Below are 17556 nucleotides of genomic sequence, written 5' to 3'. Positions count from 1 at the left end.
CACGTTCCATCCTTTCATGGATCTATTGTTACTGGAGTTATAAAGCATGTCTTTTTGAATGTGCATCTCATTATATCTCCTAAAACAAAAAGAGATATATGTTCCTACATAAAAAATACCCCTTTAGGCCAGGTGGGAGGTCCCTCCTTGCCAGCTTGACCTGGTGTTTTGTGATCTCCCAGGTGGGGTACTGATCATCTCGGCAGGCTCTGTGGCCACATCATGACCCAGCTGCTGGGGCCTCCTTGCTGACATGACTGATCCGAACACTGAAGTGACTGAATATCGCTCTTGGGGAGAACTACAATGTGTTCTATTTTCAGTGCTCTCAGGAGACTGCCCCACTTTGCTAGTCTGCCCTTTCTGCCTTCATCACGTTTGTTTCTCCTGTCAAAAAAATTTCTGTAATGCCTGAAAATCCCCAACTTCACATCTATTGCACATAGCTGTCATTATCTGAGAGGTTTTAATGTTTACATGTGATGTGATAAAATTTGATTTTAATAGTGTTGGTCTTCTAGAAGTAACCTCATCTGTATTCATCTGCACTCAATTCGAACTAGCTTCCTTCAAGGACTCCAAAGATTCAGGCGAGGTCACTTCCTCCCCTTCCTCCTTCCCTCGATTCCTTCCCACTTCTTTGCTCTACTTCTCTGTTCGTGTTGGCTTAACTTCTCCCTGAAGTGGGAGAAGGGTAGAGCATAGCCAGAGATGGCTCTCAGCTTACATTATCTAAGTTAGAAAATCTAGAGTGAAGAGAGAACTTCCCTCTCCCAGCCTCCCAACAAGACCTCAAGGCAGGGTATTATTGGCCAGGGTTGTCCATGTGCTCACTCCAGTCCCTGATCACTGTGCTTAGAGGAACAAAGTCCCAGTTATATGCTCCTCACTATGACCAGGATGTATGCCACTGTGAAGGGCAGCCACATCACAGGCACATGAGAGGTAAGGGTACTTCCTCAAGGGATGCAGGTGTCATCAGCAGGAGAAAGGATTAGAGATATGGGCAGAGAAAAGCAACAAATATACACCACAGTATCTGTATCCTACAAAAGCTTCTTTATTTCCCAACATCATGATATTCAAAATTTTTAATGAGAGTTTTGTAAAATTATTGACTTTAAAATGAGGGCCATTGGAATTCTGGGAAGATGGCGGTGTAAATAACCCATCATCTGACTCCCACAGATACAGCAAGGAAATGGTCCTTGGCTTTGAGGAACTCTTAATCAGGGAGCAGAGGAAAGCAGCAGGGTACTGCAGAAAGGCAAGAATCAACAAATCAACAATGAGTCATACATGGTAGGAAAATCACTTCTCCCATTGTCCCTGTCCCTCCCCCAGCCATCCAGGCTGTTGGCTGCTGTGAACTGGAGTAGTGGTCCCAGTAAAAGAGCCTGCTTCCCTAACCAGCACGCCCCCTGCCTGTCCAAAGAGAAAGGACCCCAAGCTTCTGCCCTATCAATAAGGCAGACCTACCCAGGGGTCCTTTTGGAGTGTGCCAACACCTTCCCCACCCTCCCCACCCAGACACTGTTGGTTGCAAGCCTACTATGAATAGCTACAGAAGGCCCATGCATTGGAGTCTGCTCTCATTGTCAATACTCTACCTGCCTTCCTGAGCACCCCATAGCTCAGGCCTCTGAAATCAATGGGACAGACCTCTTGGGGAGTCAATTCTGGTCTGCCTGCTCCCCCTTCATTCAGTGCTGAAGACTGCTGACTGAGTCTGCTTTGTGCTAAGAAGCAGACATCTTTAGTGGAGGTGGCACCCACAGTCATACTCCAGGGTGGCTCTGATAGCAACAAGACTGCCCGAGGGTCCATTTGCAGTGTGCCGGCACCTCCCCCACCCAGACACTGTTGACTGCAAGCCAGCTGTGAATTGCTACAGAAGGTCTATGCAGGGGAGTCTGCTCCCATAGTAAACATTACTGCCCTCCCTGTGCACTGCATAGCTCAGACCTCTGAGACCAATAGGACAGACCTCCCAGGGAGTCAGTTCAGGTCTGTCTGCTCCTCCTTTTGGTCAGTGCTGAGGACGGCTGACTGAGGCTGCTGCTGAGTGCTAAGAAGCAGAAATCTTTCATGGAGGTTATACCCACAGCCAACATACTACAGGGAGGGCTCTGATAACAACAAGGCAGACCCCCATGGGGTTCTGCTGTGAATTGCTACAGAAGGGAACTGCAGTGGAATCTGCTCCCACAGTCAGCACTCTACCTGCCTCCCCGTGCACCCCATATCTCAGGCCTCTGAAACCAACAGGACAGGCCTCCCTGGGAATCAGTTTGTGTCTGCCTACCTTCCCTTACTGTTGGTGCCGAGGGCTGCTGACTGAGGCTGCTGCATGCTAGGAAGCAGGCGTCTTAAGTGGAAGCTACACCTACAGCCAACACACTGTGGGGCAGGCTCTGATAGCAACAAGGCAGACCTTCCTAGGGGTCTATTTGGAGTGTGACTACCCCTCCCCACCAGTAACTGTTGGATGCTGAATGATATGAACTGTTACTGAAGGTTCCCTACAGTGGAGTCAGAAGATGGGCCACCTAAGTGGAGACTGCTCCCCCAACCACCACAGGGCCACTGTGGCTCTGAAACCACGTCAGATCTCTTGGAAGTCCTTCTGAGGAGTGCCAGCAACTCCTTCTCCTGAAATGGAGGACAGTCTGCCTGTGCTTCCCGTGAATGCCAGCAGAGATATAAGCAGCCGCCACAGAGCAGGGAAGGAAGCCTCAGGGAAAGCCAGAGGGCAATACCCAGCCCCAAAGGGGACTCACAGGGTGTGGGTTTTCTGACTGAAAATGTGTTGCAGAAACAGAAGAGAAGGGAGTAATAACTAGAGAGAGGGGACTGCACCCCCTGGTGGATAGAATGATTAGTAAATCCTATCTCAGCTGAGTGGCAGTGCCTGCTGGTGGATAGAATGACCACAGCATGTTTTCTGGTGTGTTTGCGAGAGTTCGAAAGTTGAAAAATGAGATCTGGAACTTTTGAATCCCAATTAAACCAGGGAGGCAGAAGGAGCTATCACAGAGAGGGAGAGGAAATGGTAAGCAAAGGCCAGATGCTCTGCCTACTGAGGAGTTTCTTACAGAAAGTAGTGCAGGCAAAACACCCAATACTGGGGAAAACTGAGAAAGTTAACACCCTTGAAAATTCCAATGCCGCAACGAAAAAATCACATGACACACAAAGAACAGAGAAACAATGACCCATCCAAATGAACATGACAAATGTAGTGAAAGTGCATCTGTTGTTGTTGTTAGGTGCTGTCAAGTTGGTTCCGACTCACAGCGACCCTATGCACAACAGAACGAAACACTGCCTGGTCCTGCGCCATCCTTGCAATCATTGTTATGTTTGAGCTCATTGTTGCAGCCACTGTGTCAATCCACCTCGCTGAGGGTCTTCCTCTTTTCTGCTGACCCTGTACTCTGCCAAGCATAATGTCCTTCTCCAGGGACCGATCCCTTCTGACAACATGTCCAAAGTATGTAAGACGCAGTCTCGCCATCCTTGCTTCTAAGGAGCATTCTGGCCACACTTCTTCCAAGACAGATTTGTTCATTCTTTTGGCAGTCCATGGTATATTCAATATTCTTCGCCAACCCCACAATTAAAGGGCATCAACTCTTCCTTGGTCTTCCTTATTCACTGTCCAGCTTTCACATGCATATGATGTGATTGAAAATACCATGGCTTGGGTCAGGCGCACCTTAGTCTTCAGGGTGACATCTTTGCCCTTCAACACTTTGAAGAGGTCCTTTGCAGCTGATTTGCCCAATGCAATGCATCTTTTGATTTCTTGACTGCTGCTTCCTTGGCTGTTGATTGTGGATCCAAGTAAAATGAAATCCTTGACAACTTCAATCTTTTCTCTGTTTATCATGATGTTGCTCATTGGTCCAGTTGTGAGGATTTTGGTTTTTTTATGTTGAGGTGTAATCCATATTGAAGGCTGTGGTCTTTGATTTTCATTAGTAAGTGCTTCAAGTCCTCTTCACTTTCAGGAAGCAAGGTTGTGTCAACTGCATAGTGTAGGTTCTTAATGAGTCTTCCTCCAATCCTGAAGCCCTGTTCTTCTTCATATAGTCCAGCTCCTGATATTATTTGCTCATCATACAGATTAAATAGGTATGGTGAAAGAATACAACCCTGACGCACACCTTTCCTGACTTTAAACCAATCAGTATCCCCTTGTTCTGCCCGAACAACTGCCTCTTGATCTATGTACAGGTTCCTCATGAGCACAATTAAGTGCTCTGGAATTCCCATTCTTTGCAGTGTTATTCATAGTTCGTTATGATCCACACAGTTGAATGCCTTTGCATAGTCAATAAAACACAGGTAAACATCCTTCTGGTATTCTCTGCTTTCAGCCAGGATCCATCTGACATCAGCAATGATATCCCTGGTTCCACATCCTCTTCTGAAACTGGCCTGAATTTCTGACAGTTCCCTGTCGATATACTGCTGCAGCCGTTTCTGAATGATCTTCAGCAAAATTTGCTTGCGTGCGATATTAATGATATTGTTCTATAATTTCCACATTCGGTTGGATCACCTTTCTTGGGACTAGGCGTAAATATGGATCTCTTCTAGTCAGTTGGCCAGACAGCTGTCTTCCATATTTCTTGGCAGAGAGGAGTGAGCACCTCTAGCGTTACATCTGTTTGTTGAAACATCTCAATTGATATTCCATCAATTCCTGGAGCCTTGTTATTCACCTATGCCTTCAGAGCAGCTTGGACTTCTTCCTTCAGTACCATTGGTTCCTGATCATATGCCACCTCTTGAAATGGTTGGATATCGACTAATTCTTTTTGGTATAAAGTGCATCTAGGGTTGATCAAATAATGAAAAAAATGAGAGAATATAACAACATTAAACATAATTAAAGTACTAAGGGAAAATGTAGACTAAGAGCTAAAAGAAATAAGGAAAACAATGTAAGAACAAAATGAGGATCTCAAAAATAAAGGTACTACAACTGGCAGATACAATAACTTAAATGATAAGCACAATAGAAATAATTACCAACAGATTTAATCAGGTCGAATAAAGAATCATTGCATTAGAGGAATAAAATCACATACATTGAAAAGCAACAAGAATGGAGGTTCCAGAAGGCTGAGCCCAGTTTAATTGAATTATGGGACAACAACATGAGACCTAATTTATGCACCATGGGAATTCCAGAAGGAGATGAGAGAGAGAAAGGGACAGGAAGAATATTTGAGGAAATAATGACAGAAAATTTCCCCAATGTAACAAAGCACATGAATCTACAAATCCAAGAAGCTCAAAGAACCCTAAGCAGAATAAACTCAAAGAGATCTACACAAAGACACATCATAGTTAGGCTCTCAGAAATTAGAGTTCCAAAAGTAGTGAGAGAGAAGCAGATAGTCACATACAAAGGATCCCCAAGAAGATTAAGTGCCAATTTTTCATCAGAAATATTGGAGGCCAGAAGGCAATGAAATGATACGGTTAAAGTGCCAAAAAGGAAAAAAACAAAGAAACAAAAACAAAACAAAGAAACAAACAAACAAAAAAATTACCAACCAAGAATACTATACCCAGCGAATCTAACCTTCAAGAATGAGGGTGAAATTAAAACATTCCCAGACAAACAGAAACTGAGGGAGTTCATAATCACCAGACCAGCCTTACTAAAAATACTAATGGGAGTTCTGAAGATGGAAGGGAAAAGACATTAGAAAGTAATTCAAAGGTTTTCGTAAAAAAAACAAAACAAAAACAAAAAAACCCTAATAAAGGGAAATCCATGAACAAGTACAAGGGCTAGTAATAAAGTATCCATGTTTCCTAATAGCAAATATGTAAAAAGCAAGTGTCTTAGTCATCTAGTGTTGCCATAACAGAAATACCACAAGTGGATGGCTTTAACAAATGGAAATTTATTGTCTTACAGTCTAGTGGGTTAAAGTCCATATTCAGAGTGTCAGCTCCAGAGGACAGCTTTTTCTCTGTTGGCTCTGGAGGAAGATTCCCTGTCATCAGTCTTCCCCTGGTTGAGGAGCTTCTCAGGTTTAGGGACCCCCAGGTCCAAAGGACTCGCTCTGCTCCTGGTGCTGCTTTCTTGATGGTATGAGGTCCCTATGTCTCTCTACTTCTTTCTTTTATACCTCAAGAGATTGCCTCAAGACACAATCCAATCTTGTAGGTTGAATCCTGCCTCACTAACACAACTGCTGCCCATCCTCCCTCATTAACATCATAGAGGCAGGATTTACAACATACAGGAAAATCATACAATACTGGGAATTATGGCCCAGCCAAATTGATACACACATTTTTGAGGGGACGTAATTCAATCCATGACAGCAAGGATAAAATTATGTTATAGGGCGTGTGAAATATAAAGATGTAATTGATGATAACAGCAAAAGGGAGGGGAGAGAAATGGTATAGATATAGAAGTTTTTGTATGTTACTGAAGTTAAGTATCAACTTACCCTAGAATTTTATATATACAAGCTCTTAAATGTAATATTCATGGTAATCACTAAGAAAATATATTAAAAAAATACACAAGAGGAAAGGAGAAGAGAATCAAAAAGCCTCACTACAATAAACCAACAAAACTCAAAATTAAGCAGTACTAAAGAACAAAGACAAAGAAGGCTTATGACACACAAAATGGCTAAAGTAAGTCACTTCTTATCAGTAATTACAGGGAATGTAAATGGACTAAATACTCCAAACAAAAGGCAGAGAGTGGCAGAATGGACAAAAAAAATGGTCCAATTATATGCTATTTACAGGAGACATACCTTAAAACACAAGGACACAAATAGGTTGAAAGTGAAGGGATAGAAAAAAAGATTCCATGTAAATAATAACCAAAAGAGAGCTGGGGTAGCAATCTTAATATCAGACAAAGTAGACTTTAAGACAAAATCTGTCAGAGAGATAAATATGGATATTATATAGTGACAAAAGGGTCAATTAATCAAGATTTAACAATCATAAATATACATGTACCCAACATCGGGCCACCTAAATATATAGAGCAAACACTGGTAGAATTGAAGGGAAAAATACACAGTACTACAATAATAGTTGGAGACTTTAGTCATCACTTCCAATATTGGACAGATCATCTAGAAGGAAGATCAACAAGGAAATAGGGGCCTTGACTGATGCCATAAACCAATTAGACATAACAGACACATATAGAACACTCCACCCAAAAACAGCACAATACATATTCTACTCCAGTGCACATGGATCATTCTCCAGGACGGACCACATTTTAGATCACAAAGCAAGTCTTGATAAATTTAAAAAGACTGAAATCATACAGAGTATTTTCTCTGAGCACAATGGAGTGAAGCTAGAAATCAATAACAGAAAAAAAACTTGGAAAATATACAAACATATGGAAATTAAACAACACAGTATTAACTACCAGTGGATCAAGGAAGAAATCAAAAGAGAAATCACAAATTTCTTAGAGTCAAATGTAAATGAAAGCACAATATACCAAAGCTTATAGGATGCAGAAAAGGCAGTACTCAAGGGAAATAAATGCCTACATAAACAAGAGGAAATATCTCAAATCAACAGCCTAAATTGACAACTCCAGAAACTAGAAAGAGAAGAGCAAACTAAGCCTAAACTTACCAGAAGAAATGAAATAACAAAGATCAGAACAGAAATAAATAAAATCAAAAACAGAAAAACAACAGAGGGAATCAATAAAAGCAGAAGTTAATTCTTTGGAAAGATCAATAAAATTGACAAAACTTTAGCTAGACTGACAAAGAAAAGAAAAGGTGCAAATAACCAAAATAAAAAAGCAAAAGAGGGGACTTTACAACTGACCTGATAGAAATAAAGAGAATTACAACAGAATATTATGGACAACTGTAGGACAACAAACTGAATAACTTAGATGAAGAGGACAAATTCTTAGAATCACACAACCTACCCAAACTGACTCAAGAGGAAATAGAAAGTCTCAACAGACCCATCATAAGTGGAAGGATCAGATTAGTGATCAAAAACCTCCCAATGAAAAAAAAGCCCTGAACCAGATGGCTACGCTGGGGAATTCTATCATAGATTTAGAGAAGAATTGACACCAATACTCTTTAAACCCTTCCAAAAGACAGAGAAAAAAGGAATACTCCCTAGTTCATTCTATGAGGCAAACATAACCTGATACCCAAACTAAAGACACTCCAAGAAAAGAAAAGTACAGGCCAATAACTCTTATGAATATAGATGCAAAAATCCTCAACAAAATACTAGAGCACAGAACCTGACTGCATATTAAAAGAGTCATAAACCATGACCAAGTGGGATTTATTCCGGGAATGCAGGGATGATTCAACATTAGAAAATCAATCAATATAATACACCACATCAATAGAACAAAGGAAAAGAATGACGTAATCATCTCTATGGATGCAGAAAAAGTACTTGATAAAATCCAACACCCTTTCTTGATGAAAACTCTAGAGAAGATTGGAATAGAAGGAAAATTCCTCAATATGATTTAGGATATTTATAAAAATCCAACAGCCAACGTTATACTTAATGGAAAAAGACTGAGAGCTTTCCCTTTGAAATCAGGAATAAGACAAGGATGCCCACCCTCACCACTTCTATTCAATATTTTATTAATCCTAGCCAGACAGAGCAATAAGACAAGAAAAAGAAATAAAGGTTATACAGATTGGAAAAGAAGTAAAATTATCTCTATTCATGGATGTTATACTCCTCTATGTAGAAAACCCAAAAGAGGCCACAAGAAAACTTCTAGAGCTAATAGAGGAATTTAGCAACATTGCAGAGTACAAGGTAAACACACAAAAGTCACCTGGGTTTCTATACACCAGCAATTAGAAATCTGAAAGGGAAATTAGGGAAACAAATTCCATTACAACAACATCTAAGAGAATAAAATACCTAGGTATAGATGTAATCAGGGACATGAAGGACTTTCATACATTGAGAACTATAAAACACTGCTGAAAGAGATTAAAGAGGACTTAAATAAATGGAAAGATGTTCCACGTTTGTGGATTGGAAGACTTAACATTGTTAAGATATCAATACTACCCAAAGAGATCCATAGATTCAGTGCAAAGTGCGACCTGATTAAAATTTCAACAGCCTTTACAGAGATAGAAAAACCAATCCTCAACTTCATATAGAATGCAAGAGGCCCTGAATAGGTAAAACAACGCTGAAAGAGAAGAGCAAAGTAGGAGGGGTCACACTTTCTGATTTTTAAAACATTTTATACAGCTACAGTAATCAAAACAACCTGGTACTGGTTTAACAATAGATCAGTGGAATAGAATTGAGATTCCAGAAATAATCCCACACATCTATGATCAACAGGTTTTTCACAATTTTGCTAAGTCCTTTGGATGGGGAAAGAAGAGTCTCTTCAGTAAATGGTGTTGGGAAAATTGGATTTCCATATGGAGAAAAATGAAACAGGATCCATGTCTCACACCATACACAAAAACAAATTAAAAATGGACTAAGGACGTCAATGTGCAAACCAAAACCATAAAATTCTTAGAAAAAGAACCAGGGGCACTGCTGTCAAGCCTAGCTTTTAACAATGGGTTATCTAATATAATAACAAAAGCACAAACAGCAAAAGACTAAATAAATAAATGGGACTTCCTAAACATTAAAAACTTTTGTTCATCAAAAGTCTTTACAAAAAAAGTGAAAAGACAAGCTACCAACTGGGGTAATATCTTCAGAAAACAGATACCTGAAAAGCATCTAATAACCAAAATATACATAAAACTTCAACAATTTCACAATAAAAAGACAAATAACCCAATTATAAAATGAGCAAAGGACTTGAACAGACATTTCACTAAAGAGGACATTCAAATGACTACCAAGTACATGAAAAGTACTCAGCATCATTAGTCGTCAGAGAGATGCAAACTGAGAGCACAATGAGATACCATTTCACTCCTACTAGGAAGGCTAAGATTAAAAACAAAACAAAACAAAAATAACAAAACAGAAAATAACAAACGTTGATGAGAATGTGGGGAAATTGGAACCCTTATCCATTGCTGATGGGAATGCAAAATTGTACAGCTGTTGCGGAAAACAGTGTGGAGGGGCCTCAAAAAACAAAAAATAGAACTAGCATAAGCCACTGCTGTGGGGTCATTCTAATCCACAGCGATCCTATAAAACAGAGTAGAACTGCCCCATTGGGTTTCTAAGACTGTAATCTTTAGCCACATCTTTCTCCTGAGGAATGGCTGGTAGGTTTGAACAGCCGACCTTTCAATTAACAGCCAAGCACTTAACCACTGTGCCACCAGGGTGCCACTCCTAGGTGTATATACCCAAAAGACTTAAAAGCAGAGGGTCAAAAAGAGGCTTGTACACCAATGTTCATTGCAGCACTATTCACAATAGCAGAAAGTTGGAAATAACCTAAATGTCCATCAACAGATAAATAAACAAAATATGGTGCATATAAACATTGGTGGGTTAGTAGTTAAGTGCTACAGCTTCTAACCAAAAGGTTGGCAGTTTGAAAACTCTATGGGGCAGTTCTAGTCTGTTCTATAGGGTCGCTATGAGCAAGAATTGACTTGACGGCAACGGGTTTTTTTTTTTTTTTCCATATACAGTGGAATACTACTCAGCCAGTAGGAGAAATGTAGTTTTGAGACATGCTACAATATGGATGGAGCTTGAAGACATTATGCTGAGCCAAATAAGCCAATCACAAAAGGACAAATATTGTATACCCTCACTTATATAAAAAGACAAGAAAAGACAAATGTATAGAGACCAGAGTTTATCAGTGGTTACTAAGGATGGGAGGGAGAGGGAAGAGGAGGGCTAAGGTGATGGAAAAATTGAATTGATAAAGAGTAGGGTTGCACAGCCACTTATTGTAATTGCTGTCAATAAGTTGTACACCTGTAAAAAGTCAAATTGGCAAAAGTTGTGTGATAGATGTATTTACAACAAGGACAAAAAGGAAAAAGAGAGATAGCTGTTGAGACTGTTTATGTACAAATAAACACCTCATGGGATTTGTTTCATTGGTTTCGAGGCTTAGGGTCATGGTTTCATGGAACACCCCAGTTAATTGGCCTAATAATGTGTTTGGTGCTTCTGTTCTACCTCCTAGTTCATTGTGTAGCGGCTGAGGTCTTAAAAGCTTGCAAGTGGCCATCTAAGGCACAAAAATTGATCTCTATTCATTTGGAGCAACAGAGGAAGAAGGAGAGTCAGGAATTGGAGGAGGAAATGGACTGTATGGCTAATTACCTGCATAAACCACTGCCTCCTCTGCCAAGAGATCCACAGAGTTTTCCTTGGCTCATTTTTGGATGTAGATTGCCAGGCCTTTCTTCCTAGCCTGTCTCAGTCAGGAAGCTCCACTGAAACCTGTTCGACACCATAGCAACACTCAAGCATCCGCTGACAGGTGGGTGGTAGCTCCGCATGAAGTGCATTGGTTGGGAATCAAACCTGGGTCTTCCTCAGGGAAGGTGAGAATAGGAGCAGGATGCATGTGGAATAGGAATAGGAGTAGGATGGAACACGTGGCTAATTGCCTCCATGAAAGACTATCTTCTTCACCATCACACCAGAAAAACTGGATGGTGCCTGGCTACCATTACTGAACATTTTGATCAAAGATTCCATAGAAGATCCCTAATCAAATGGGGTAAAATGCAGAGCAGAATTTCAAATTCTCATGAACTCTAGTCTTTCTGGGGCCATGGAGGGTGGATGAAGCCCTGAAAATGTTGCCCTGAGATAATTTTTAAACCTCAAACCAAAAATATCCCCTGAAGCCTTCTTAAACCTGAATAGTTTATCCATCTGCAAAAAAATGAAACAAGACCCATACCTAGCACCATGCACAAAAACTAACTTAAAATGGATCAAAGACCTAAATGTAAAATCTAAAATGATAAAGGTCATGGAAGAAAAAATAGGGGCAATGCTAGGAGCCGTCATGCATGGCATAAACTGTATATAACACACTATTAACAACGCGCAAGCACCAGAACAGAAACTAGATGACTGAGAGCACCTACAAATCAAACACTTGTGCTCATCGAAAGACTTCACCAAAAGAGTAAAAAAGACAATGTACAGACTGGGAAAAAGTTTTTGGCTATGAAAAATCTGATCAGCATCTAATTTCTAAAATCTACAAGATAGTGCAAGACCTCAACAACAAAAAGGCAAATAACCCAACTAAAAAGTGGGCAAAGGATATGAACAGCCCCTTCACCAAAGACGACATTCAGGTGGCTAACAGATGTATGAGGAAATGCTAACAATCATTAGCCCTTAAAAAAAAAAATGCAAATCAAAACTATAAGATACCATCTCACCCCATCAAGACTATCAATCCAAAAAACACAAAATAATAAATGTTGGAGAGGTTGTGGAGAAACTGGAACACTTATATGCTGCTGGTGGGAGTGTAAAATGGTACAACCACTTTGGAAATCAATTTGGTGCTTCCTTAAAAAGCTAGAAATAGAACTACCATATGATCCAGCAATCCTCCCCCTTGGAATATATCCTAGAGAAATAAGAGCCTTTACCCGAACAGATATATGCACACCCATGGTCATTGCAGCAGTGTTTACAATAGCAAAAAGATGGAAACAACCTAGGTGCCCACCAACGGATGAATCGACAAATTATGATATATTCACACAATGGAATAGTATGCAACAGTTAAGAAGAACGATGACTCTATGAAGCATCTCATAATATGGATGAATCTGGAGGGCATTATGCTGAGTGAAATTAGTCAGTCACAAAAGGACAAATATTGTATGAGACCACTATTATAAGAACTCAAGAAAAGGTTTAAATACAGAAGGAAACATTTTTTGATGGTTATGAGGATAGGGAAGGAAGAAGAGGGGTATTCACTAACTAGATAAAAAAACTAGATAGTAGACAAGTTATTTTAGGTGAAGGGAAGTTCAACACACAATACAGGGGAAGTCAGCACAACTAGACTAAACCAAAAGCTAGAAAGTTTCCTGAAGACAAGCAAATACTTTGAGGGACAGAATAGCAGGGATGGGGATCTAGGGGCCATGGTTCTCAGGGACATCTAGGTCAATTGGTATAACAAAGTTTATTAAGAAAACATTCTGTGTCCCACTTTGGTGAGTGACATTTGGGGTCTTAAAAGCTATCAAGCAGCCATCTAAGATGCATCAATTGGTCCCAACCCACCTGGAGCAAAGGTGAAGGAAGAACACTAACGACACAAGGAAAATATGAGCCCGAGAGACAGAAAGGGCCACATAAACCAGAGTCTCCATCAGTCGGAAACCAGAAGAACTAGACAGTGCCTGGCTACCACCAATGACTGCCCTGACAGGGAACACAACAGACAGTCCCTGATGTAGCAGGAGAAAAGTGAGGTGCAGAACTCAAAGCCTAGTAAAAAGACCAGACTTAATGGTCTGACTAAGACTGGAGGGACCCCAGAGTACATGGCCACTGGACCCTGTTAGCCCAAAACTAAAACCATTCCCGAAGCCAACTCTTCAGACAAAGATTAGACTGGACTATAAGATATAAAATGATACTGGTAAGGAGTGTGCTTCTTAGCTCAAGTAGACACGTGAGACTATGTGGGCAGCTCCCGTCCAGAGGCGAGATGAGAGGTCAGAGGGGGACAGGAGCTGGCTGAATGGACACAGGAAATCCGGGGTGGAAAGGAGGAGTGTCCTGTCACATTGTAGGGAGAGCAACTAGGGTCACACAACTGTGTGTGTATAAGTTTTTATATGAGAAACGAATGTGAACTGTAAACTTTCACTTTAAAGCACAATTAAAAAAAGAGATTAAAAAAAAACTGAATAGTTTACCTTAACTGGTAAAAAATTTCTGCCTTGAGCATTAAGCACTTTTAAGAACCTTCTATATGGGATCAAATTGACGACTGCAACTGGCAAGATTAGATAGGAACCTTAGGGGGCAGTGAGTTTATGTTAGTTGTGGAACAATTCAGAAAAGGAGGGTAAGAATGGTTGCACACTTTGAAGAATGCAGTCAATATCACTAAACTATACCTTAGAAACTGTTGAATTGGTGTATGTGTTGCTGGGTATATTCTCAACAACAACAGCAAAATAAATAATATCTAGGAAAAAAAAGTACAAGAACAGGGCAGGAGAGGACATCTGAGTGATGTGGTGTGATGAGACCTCAACCTGTCGTTGCTGGCTTTGAAGATGGAGGAAGAGAACTATAAGCCAAAGAAGGCGGGCATCTTCTAGAAGCCGGAAAAGGCAAGGAAGTGATTTCTCCCCTAGAGCTTTCAGACAGGAATGCAGCCCTGCCGACGCCTTGGTTTTAGCCCAGTGAGACCTGCATCAGAATCTGACCTCCAGAAGTGGAAGGTAATGTATTTGTGTTGTTCAAAAGAACAAACGAGGGCCATGCCATTGGAGGTTATCAAACAATGTCTTATTTTTTACCTGACAGGGTGTGTTACCACAGGCTCACTTGGGATATTTTAATGATGGATACTTTTCAGGGAAAGAAGTGGGGTTTACTCTTCCACGGGTGTCCTGAGGTTGTGTCTGTGCCGTTGTAACTCCAGCACTCTTCAGAGCAGGGTAGGAAAGGAGAGGAGGAAGTCCAGGGGACCTCGTTATCTCTGACACTGGGCAAGCTGTCTAGCATTATTATTTCACCATTTCATGCTGGGAGGTTATATAAGACTCACGCTGCCCAGGAAGTTCTCTAGGAGACTTTGTTGAGACTCTGACCCCCTGCATTCCTCCCACAAAGTCCAGCAAAGCCTGTGGTGGCCCCAGGAAAGCCTGGTGTACCTGACTCCAGGTATCTGTGCAAAGATGATCTTCCGGTTGTGTCCATGTGTGCAAAAATCTGTGTTTCGTGTGTCAGTGTGTGATTGTGTACAAGACTATGTGTTTTTGTGGGTCTGCATTTATGGGTATTTGGGCGGTGCTTTTTTTTGTGTGTGCACAGGAGAGAGCCTGAGCTGAATCAGGGTTATGTTTAGACTGCGTTTGTGGGTGTATCGGAATAGCTGGAGGAACAGCATTCCTTCAGTTACATTTACTAATTCTGCCCCTAATGGGCTTAATTTATGAAGATGCCAGCTGCCCGTCCTCCGTTCCCCCCACCAAGAACAAGGCAATGTGATCCAGCTGTCTTCCTGGAATGCGTTCTGCTCCTCTGGAGCACGCTGTAGGAGTCGATTTTTGAAGCTTTTGGAAGGCCTCGTGAGAGAGGTGCTGGGAGTTCATCGCAGATTATTTTTAATAACAGAGCCCTGGAGGGAAATGGAAAGCGACGTTTTATTGGCAAGCTGTCTTTTCCATCTTTAAAGTAAACAGAAACTCTATTTTCAACATTATTTAAGCATCATCCTTCTCCCCTTTTGAAATCATCCCGCAAATGGCTAAAACCAAGACCACAAGGCAGGTTCCTTCCATGCGTTTCTGTACATCCAGCCTCCGCGTGGTGGAAGGGCGGTGGGCGCTCCGAATGGGAGTGGGGCAGGGGGCTCCGCATGGGAGGGGGCTCTGCGCGGGAGTGGGGGTCTCCGCATGGAAGTGGGGGGTCTCCGCATGGGAGTCGGGGGCTCCGCATGGGAGGGGGCTCTGCACGGGAGTGGGGGGGCTCCACATGAGAGTGAGGGGGCTCCACATGGGAGGGGGCTCTGCATGGGAGTGGGGGGCGCTCCGAATGGGAGGGGGGGCCTCTGCATGGGAGGGGGGCTCCTCATGGAGAGGGTTTTCGCATGGGAGCGGGTGCCCCCGCAGCACCCATGCCCTCCGCTGTGGCTCGGGCCCTCTGCGGTCTCAGACAGGCTGTCTCCCTGTTAGGATGGCCAGCCAGGCTGCCCCTTGGCCTCTGGCAGACATCGGTGATGCCGAATGCTTGGAGAGAATGAGAACGTGGGGATGAAATGCACCCTATTATTTAGAGAAGCTCCTGTTGGCTTTGGAGCAGGCCCTGCTTCAAACTGCCACTTGTCGTTCTGCCGGAACCGAACTGAACTGAACTGGGTTTGATCCACATAAATGCGCTGAGCACTCGGTCCTAGGCAACGTGTTCAGCTTGGAGTAGGGAGCGGAAATGAGTGAAAGCTGAGCCCCCCACGCCCCTAGAGGGTTTTGTGTCAGGGGCGCAAACCCCAGCTCCTCAGCTGTGATAATCGGAGGCCGAGTGATGTCCGTGAGCCGCCCCGCTGTTCCCCCTGCATCTGCAATAGTGTTTCTGCGCTGCCCTAAGACCGGAGCCTGGAAACCCACCCTCTGCTGGTTTCCGCAGGTCCTCTTCGCGGCGTACCATTTTGTAGCCCTAGTGGCACAGTAGTTAACGCACCCATCTGCTAACTGAAAGGACGTCGGTTGGTACCCACCAGCTGCTCCACAGAAGAAAGATGTGGCAGTCTGCTTCCATAAATATTATAGCCTCGGAAGCCCTTTGGGGGCAGTTCTACTGCCCTATAGGGTCGCCATGACTCAGAATCGACTGAATGGCAAAGGGTGGCGGTGGTGACAGGGATGTGGGAGTCACGGCAGGCCTGCCCGGTGGTGCCTGCTTTCTTCTGCTATCCCTTTTTCTCACACCCAGCACAGCAGGCCCTTCCTGTCTGGGCAGGACTGTTCCTCCCTCCCTCAGGCATGCTCAGACACTCAGCTTTATCCCCGCAGTGGGGTCAGTAAGAAGTTTTTTTCTGAACAGAGGGTAATTTTGGGTAACACACTGTTTTGTCTAACCACACATAGAACGCTCATAGCCAGGTAGGAGGTTTATATTCAAATTATTTTTGTAGGATGTGCTACTCTTAAAAGAAAGGGCGGAACTCCGTGTTCATGAGAAAATAAAACACCATTTCACTTAACAAATTGCAGGCGGGCAGAGACTGGAAGGCAGAAGAAGAAAAATACGAGTATACCGCTGAAACGTGGATGCCTTGTTTTCTGGCTGATTTAGGAAGTCATTTTCCTGGGGTTATGCCAGGTGTGTATTCTCTTCAGTGACTTACCAAAAAAAACCCCTTGCTCAAGTCGATTTCAGCTGAAAGCAACCCTATAGGATCCTGTAGGACTGCCCTACCGGGTTTCCAATGCTCTAAACCTTTCCAGAAGCAGACTGCTACATATTTCCCACCTGGAGTGGCTGGTGGGTTTCATTTGCCAGTCTTTCAGTTATTGGCCAGAGCGCTTAACCACTGTGCCACTGGGGCTCCTTTCAGTGACTTACTTAAGTAATTCTAATATTATTAATATCAGAATGCATTCTGACTGTACTTCTCCCAAGACAGATTTGTTCATTCTTCTGGCACACTATGGCTTATTCGATATTCTTTGCCAACAGCATAACTGGAAGGCATCATTTCTTCAGTCTTTCTCATTCACTGGCCAGCTTTCATGTCTATATGAGGTGATCGAAAACATCATGGCTTGGATCAGGCACACCTTAGTCCTTAAAGTGACATCTTAGTTTTTTTTTTAACATTTTAAAGAAATCTTTTGCAGCACA

General features: G+C 42.4%; 1 long non-coding RNA gene across 2 annotated transcripts in view; it reads left to right on the top strand.

Moving 5' to 3' along the window:
- LOC126059197 (uncharacterized) overlaps positions 1 to 17556 on the top strand; it is a 309811-nt gene that overhangs the window by 53384 nt on the left and 238871 nt on the right. Inside the window, exon 1 of one of the 2 annotated variants that reach the window (XR_007513396.1) lies at positions 14221 to 14432. The exons of the other annotated variant lie outside the window; for it this stretch is intronic. This is a non-coding gene — a long non-coding RNA (uncharacterized LOC126059197). Of the gene's footprint in view, positions 1 to 14220; positions 14433 to 17556 lie in introns of those variants that run through there. 2 annotated transcript variants of the gene reach the window in all.

Source organism: Elephas maximus, chromosome 16, assembly GCF_024166365.1.
Source record: "Elephas maximus indicus isolate mEleMax1 chromosome 16, mEleMax1 primary haplotype, whole genome shotgun sequence".
NCBI lineage: Eukaryota > Metazoa > Chordata > Mammalia > Proboscidea > Elephantidae > Elephas > Elephas maximus.
This window is presented reverse-complemented; position numbering and strand designations above follow the sequence as displayed.